The sequence below is a fragment of the Numenius arquata genome, unplaced genomic scaffold (assembly GCF_964106895.1).
Source record: "Numenius arquata unplaced genomic scaffold, bNumArq3.hap1.1 HAP1_SCAFFOLD_78, whole genome shotgun sequence".
NCBI lineage: Eukaryota > Metazoa > Chordata > Aves > Charadriiformes > Scolopacidae > Numenius > Numenius arquata.
Genome location: NW_027415448.1, coordinates 92,756 through 99,890, shown reverse-complemented (window position 1 = coordinate 99,890; position 7,135 = coordinate 92,756).

The window sequence follows — 7,135 nt, the reverse complement described above, 5'->3', positions numbered from 1 at the left end:
GTGCGATTTGGGTGCACCTGACCTCGCCTGCTGGAGAAAAGGGTCAAGAGAGTCTGGGATGAGGTGGAAAAAGCCAAAGGCGAGGTAAAAAAGCTGCTGGGGGGGTTTGTTTCCTCAACGAATCCATCTGCTCAAACGTTCCTTGCCAGGAAACAGGGATTTGCTTCACGGAAATAGATATTATTTGAATTTTTGGTGGGCGGGGCAACGGGGTGGCTGTGTGGCTTCAGTGCGTGGGAATTGCACCTTTTCAGCCCCTTTGATAGATTTTGTGGAGGAAAGTGCTTTTCCGCTTGGGACAGTGGAAATAATACAGTTTTTCTTGCACCCCGTTGTGGCTTTGCACCCCGTTTTCCCATTGGTTTTTTGGCTGTTTAGACTTTACCTGGGCTGATAAACCGTGTGAAATCCGTGGCCAAAAAATCTTATTTTTCTGCCTTTTTGAGCCATTTCAAGTTATTTTGTCCCTGGTTTGCAGGCCGTCTGCCAGCAGAAGAAGAGGCCACGTGCGACCCCCAAAGACAAGCCCACGCCGGGGCGTCACCACCCGCAGCCCCACAGCGCCTGCGGCTCCTCCGGGGATGCCGGGACCTCCCTGTGCTGGGACTTGCCCTGAGGTGAGTGCGGAAGGTCAGCCCTCCCTTTTTCTTCCCCAAATGCCTCCTTTGGGTTCAGAAAAGCACCCTGGGTGGGGGGCGGGGCGGGGGCAGAAGGGAAGGGCAGCTGGAGGATTGCCCTTGCCCAGGTGCCTCTTGGTGGTTTTATTTGACTTTCAACCCCCAACATTCTGTCTTTTTGGAGTCGGGGAGACCTTCCCCGGAGCCGTGAGGTTCAGAGCGGCCCCTCCTTGTGCAAAAGCCTCAGGTTTCCCCTTTTTGCCCAGGACAAACTCAAGTTCCATTGAGTTTTGTGGCCCGAGGCTTGCCCACTCCAGTCCCTCACAGCCAGCAAAATGCCTCCAGTTTTAATTTGACCTCATTTGAAGTGATCGCCCAATTAATTCTCCTAATTTAACCCCCACCGATCCATCTTCTTTAACCACCAGCATCCAGACCGGTGTCGTTTCTCTGAAGCTGGGTCTAATGGATTTCTAGAGGAAGGACTTAAAAATCCCTTTTTCCTTTGTTCTGCTGCCTTGTCCCTAAGGGCAGTTTCCCACGGGGTCCTATTTCCTAACTCCTTGAAGAGCTGGAAGTTTGCTTTCTTAAAATGTGGCGTCCTAACTGTGCTTCTCGTGGGCTTCCAACTTGTGAAGAGAGTGAAGTGCACTAGAGCATGATGACTGCAGCCCATGGACTAGGGGATTGGGGGATGGAAAGGGCCCCCGGGGTTTCGCTTTGCTCGTTTCGCTTCTAGAAAAGCCCCAACTGGCTCAATCCCCGCCTTCTGGCCTGGGGCAGCCGCAGGGGTGAAGTGGTAGCCGGAGGGTCCATCTCCAGAGCCCTGATTTCCCTGAGAAGGGGGAAATTTTGTGGGGGATGGAGCGGTGTGTGAGGAGGAGGAGGAGGGCAAGGAAGGCTAAAGGAGGGTCTTGGCGGAAAGATTTTTGTCCCCAGCGTGGTTTTGTCAGATTTTTTGGGCAGAACATCCAGGATTTTGGGGTTCTTTTGATGGAGGATGAGGCAAAAATCCACGTTGAGCCGTGGGAATGAGGGCGACCCCTGGGAAAACGGGAGGAGGGAACTGGGGGTGGGGGTGGGTGTCGCTCGGCCCCTTCTCCACAGCGTGTTTTTGGGTGGAGGGTCCCCCATATGGGCCAGAAACCCCCCCAAAGGCCCAGTGCTGTGCCAGTAAAGCACTGGTTTTGCTGACGTCACAGGCCGTTGCCGGCCTCCCGCGTTCCACACAACATTCCGAGGCGGCGGTCGCTCGCTGGCCGTGGCTGTGGCAGCTTCCTACCGCTGTGGAGAGTGACATTCAGCAGTTGGATTGTTTTTTTGGGGAAACCCCCAAATTGTCCTGCCCGATGGGGCCCAAAAAGCCTCCAGTGGCCGAAGGGTAACGCTGGGGGTGGGAAGGGGCGGTGGAAGTTGGTGGCGGAAGACTGAGTGATGTTTTGGTGGGAAATAGGGACCGGTTTTGCCCCACCTCACCACGTTTTCCCTCTTTTTTAGCGTTTGTTGCGCCGTATCCATTCCCGACGTGCCTTCCTCGCCCTCCTCTTCCTCCCCCTTTCAGCCGCATCAATGTCGGGGAGCAGTTGCAGGCGGAGCTGCCTGCCCTGCGGGACAGATCCCTCTTGGAAGAGGAGGACGAAGGAGCCTCCCTGGTTTGGAAGCCCTGGGGTGACATGGAAAGCAAGCCCGAGCCGCAGGAGAAAGGTTTCTCTTCAGGCTTTTCTTGTGGGAAAGGGGCAAATTCCCCCTTTTCAGAGTTACTTGATAGGGTGTTTGGGTTCTCCCCCTGTCTTGTCTTGGCCCCGTAGCGTTGGAGGGAAGGAGATGGCTCGTTTTTGGGAGGAAAGTGGCTAGATAAGAGCCGATGGTGCTCTCGGGAGCATCTTCCATGAGAAAGGGGGGGTTTTGGCGGTCCCAGCTCATCTGCAGCCAGGGAGGAGTTTCTCTCTGGAGATCCCGCTCCCAAAGCTCTTGAAAGAGCCTTTTTTTTGTCCATCAGAAGACTTTTGGCCTCATCCAGAAGGAGGTAAAGCCGTTGGAGCGGGGCGGAGCTGGTTAGCGGGGAGGCTTTTAACCCAGAAAGCCCTATTTTCAATCCCCCGTTGGAATCCTGTCCTTAGGACCCTTCTTCCTGCTAAAATCCCAGCGGGACAAGACATCATTGCCCTCCTTTGTAATGACAAGGGAGTATTTAATATCCCTGGATTTCTCCTCATAGATCCAGAGGCAAACCGTGGCCCAGTGTGTTGACTCTTGTTACTTCTGGAGGAAGACAGTGCGATTTGGGTGCACCTGACCTCGCCTGCTGGAGAAAAGGGTCAAGAGAGTCTGGGATGAGGTGGAAAAAGCCAAAGGCGAGGTAAAAAAGCTGCTGGGGGGGTTTGTTTCCTCAACGAATCCATCTGCTCAAACGTTCCTTGCCAGGAAACAGGGATTTGCTTCACGGAAATAGCTATTATTTGAATTTTTGGTGGGCGGGGCAACGGGGTGGCTGTGTGGCTTCAGTGCGTGGGAATTGCACCTTTTCAGCCCCTTTGATAGATTTTGTGGAGGAAAGTGCTTTTCCGCTTGGGACAGTGGAAATAATACAGTTTTTCTTGCACCCCGTTGTGGCTTTGCACCCCGTTTTCCCATTGGTTTTTTGGCTGTTTAGACTTTACCTGGGCTGATAAACCGTGTGAAATCCGTGGCCAAAAAATCTTATTTTTCTGCCTTTTTGAGCCATTTCAAGTTATTTTGTCCCTGGTTTGCAGGCCGTCTGCCAGCAGAAGAAGAGGCCACGTGCGACCCCCAAAGACAAGCCCACGCCGGGGCGTCACCACCCGCAGCCCCACAGCGCCTGCGGCTCCTCCGGGGATGCCGGGACCTCCCTGTGCTGGGACTTGCCCTGAGGTGAGCGCGGAAGGTCAGCCCTCCCTTTTTCTTCCCCAAATGCCTCCTTTGGGTTCAGAAAAGCACCCTGGGTGGGGGGCGGGGCGGGGGCAGAAGGGAAGGGCAGCTGGAGGATTGCCCTTGCCCAGGTGCCTCTTGGTGGTTTTATTTGACTTTCAACCCCCAACATTCTGTCTTTTTGGAGTCGGGGAGACCTTCCCCGGAGCCGTGAGGTTCAGAGCGGCCCCTCCTTGTGCAAAAGCCTCAGGTTTCCCCTTTTTGCCCAGGACAAACTCAAGTTCCATTGAGTTTTGTGGCCCGAGGCTTGCCCACTCCAGTCCCTCACAGCCAGCAAAATGCCTCCAGTTTTAATTTGACCTCATTTGAAGTGATCGCCCAATTAATTCTCCTAATTTAACCCCCACCGATCCATCTTCTTTAACCACCAGCATCCAGACCGGTGTCGTTTCTCTGAAGCTGGGTCTAATGGATTTCTAGAGGAAGGACTTACAAATCCCTTTTTCCTTTGTTCTGCTGCCTTGTCCCTAAGGGCAGTTTCCCACGGGGTCCTATTTCCTAACTCCTTGAAGAGCTGGAAGTTTGCTTTCTTAAAATGTGGCGTCCTAACTGTGCTTCTCGTGGGCTTCCAACTTGTGAAGAGAGTGAAGTGCACTAGAGCATGATGACTGCAGCCCATGGACTAGGGGATTGGGGGATGGAAAGGGCCCCCGGGGTTTCGCTTTGCTCGTTTCGCTTCTAGAAAAGCCCCAACTGGCTCAATCCCCGCCTTCTGGCCTGGGGCAGCCGCAGGGGTGAAGTGGTAGCCGGAGGGTCCATCTCCAGAGCCCTGATTTCCCTGAGAAGGGGGAAATTTTGTGGGGGATGGAGCGGTGTGTGAGGAGGAGGAGGAGGGCAAGGAAGGCTAAAGGAGGGTCTTGGCGGAAAGATTTTTGTCCCCAGCGTGGTTTTGTCAGATTTTTTGGGCAGAACATCCAGGATTTTGGGGTTCTTTTGATGGAGGATGAGGCAAAAATCCACGTTGAGCCGTGGGAATGAGGGCGACCCCTGGGAAAACGGGAGGAGGGAACTGGGGGTGGGGGTGGGTGTCGCTCGGCCCCTTCTCCACAGCGTGTTTTTGGGTGGAGGGTCCCCCATATGGGCCAGAAACCCCCCCAAAGGCCCAGTGCTGTGCCAGTAAAGCACTGGTTTTGCTGACGTCACAGGCCGTTGCCGGCCTCCCGCGTTCCACACAACATTCCGAGGCGGCGGTCGCTCGCTGGCCGTGGCTGTGGCAGCTTCCTACCGCTGTGGAGAGTGACATTCAGCAGTTGGATTGTTTTTTTGGGGAAACCCCCAAATTGTCCTGCCCGATGGGGCCCAAAAAGCCTCCAGTGGCCGAAGGGTAACGCTGGGGGTGGGAAGGGGCGGTGGAAGTTGGTGGCGGAAGACTGAGTGATGTTTTGCTGGGAAATAGGGACCGGTTTTGCCCCACCTCACCACGTTTTCCCTCTTTTTTAGCGTTTGTTGCGCCGTATCCATTCCCGACGTGCCTTCCTCGCCCTCCTCTTCCTCCCCCTTTCAGCCGCATCAATGTCGGGGAGCAGTTGCAGGCGGAGCTGCCTGCCCTGCGGGACAGATCCCTCTTGGAAGAGGAGGACGAAGGAGCCTCCCTGGTTTGGAAGCCCTGGGGTGACGTGGAAAGCAAGCCCGAGCCGCAGGAGAAAGGTTTCTCTTCAGGCTTTTCTTGTGGGAAAGGGGCAAATTCCCCCTTTTCAGAGTTACTTGATAGGGTGTTTGGGTTCTCCCCCTGTCTTGTCTTGGCCCCGTAGCGTTGGAGGGAAGGAGATGGCTCGTTTTTGGGAGGAAAGTGGCTAGATAAGAGCCGATGGTGCTCTCGGGAGCATCTTCCATGAGAAAGGGGGGGTTTTGGCGGTCCCAGCTCATCTGCAGCCAGGGAGGAGTTTCTCTCTGGAGATCCCGCTCCCAAAGCTCTTGAAAGAGCCTTTTTTTTGTCCATCAGAAGACTTTTGGCCTCATCCAGAAGGAGGTAAAGCCGTTGGAGCGGGGCGGAGCTGGTTAGCGGGGAGGCTTTTAACCCAGAAAGCCCTATTTTCAATCCCCCGTTGGAATCCTGTCCTTAGGACCCTTCTTCCTGCTAAAATCCCAGCGGGACAAGACATCATTGCCCTCCTTTGTAATGACAAGGGAGTATTTAATATCCCTGGATTTCTCCTCATAGATCCAGAGGCAAACCGTGGCCCAGTGTGTTGACTCTTGTTACTTCTGGAGGAAGACAGTGCGATTTGGGTGCACCTGACCTCGCCTGCTGGAGAAAAGGGTCAAGAGAGTCTGGGATGAGGTGGAAAAAGCCAAAGGCGAGGTAAAAAAGCTGCTGGGGGGGGTTGTTTCCTCAACGAATCCATCTGCTCAAACGTTCCTTGCCAGGAAACAGGGATTTGCTTCACGGAAATAGCTATTATTTTAATTTTTGGTGGGCGGGGGAAGGGGGTGGCTGTGTGGCTTCAGTGCGTGGGAATTGCACCTTTTCAGCCCCTTTGATAGATTTTGTGGAGGAAAGTGCTTTTCCGCTTGGGACAGTGGAAATAATACAGTTTTTCTTGCACCCCGTTGTGGCTTTGCACCCCGTTTTCCCATTGGTTTTTTGGCTGTTTAGACTTTACCTGGGCTGATAAACCGTGTGAAATCCGTGGCCAAAAAATCTTATTTTTCTGCCTTTTTGAGCCATTTCAAGTTATTTTGTCCCTGGTTTGCAGGCCGTCTGCCACCAGAAGAAGAGGCCACGTGCGACCCCCAAAGACAAGCCCACGCCGGGGCGTCACCACCCGCAGCCCCACAGCGCCTGCGGCTCCTCCGGGGATGCCGGGACCTCCCTGTGCTGGGACTTGCCCTGAGGTGAGTGCGGAAGGTCAGCCCTCCCTTTTTCTTCCCCAAATGCCTCCTTTGGGTTCAGAAAAGCACCCTGGGTGGGGGGCGGGGCGGGGGCAGAAGGGAAGGGCAGCTGGAGGATTGCCCTTGCCCAGGTGCCTCTTGGTGGTTTTATTTGACTTTCAACCCCCAACATTCTGTCTTTTTGGAGTCGGGGAGACCTTCCCCGGAGCCGTGAGGTTCAGAGCGGCCCCTCCTTGTGCAAAAGCCTCAGGTTTCCCCTTTTTGCCCAGGACAAACTCAAGTTCCATTGAGTTTTGTGGCCCGAGGCTTGCCCACTCCAGTCCCTCACAGCCAGCAAAATGCCTCCAGTTTTAATTTGACCTCATTTGAAGTGATCGCCCAATTAATTCTCCTACTTTAACCCCCACCGATCCATCTTCTTTAACCACCAGCATCCAGACCGGTGTTGTTTCTCTGAAGCTGGGTCTAATGGATTTCTAGAGGAAGGACTTACAAATCCCTTTTTCCTTTGTTCTGCTGCCTTGTCCCTAAGGGCAGTTTCCCACGGGGTCCTATTTCCTAACTCCTTGAAGAGCTGGAAGTTTGCTTTCTTAAAATGTGGCGTCCTAACTGTGCTTCTCGTGGGCTTCCAACTTGTGAAGAGAGTGAAGTGCACTAGAGCATGATGACTGCAGCCCATGGACTAGGGGACTGGGGGATGGAAAGGGCCCTCGGGGTTTCGCTTTGCTCGTTTCGCT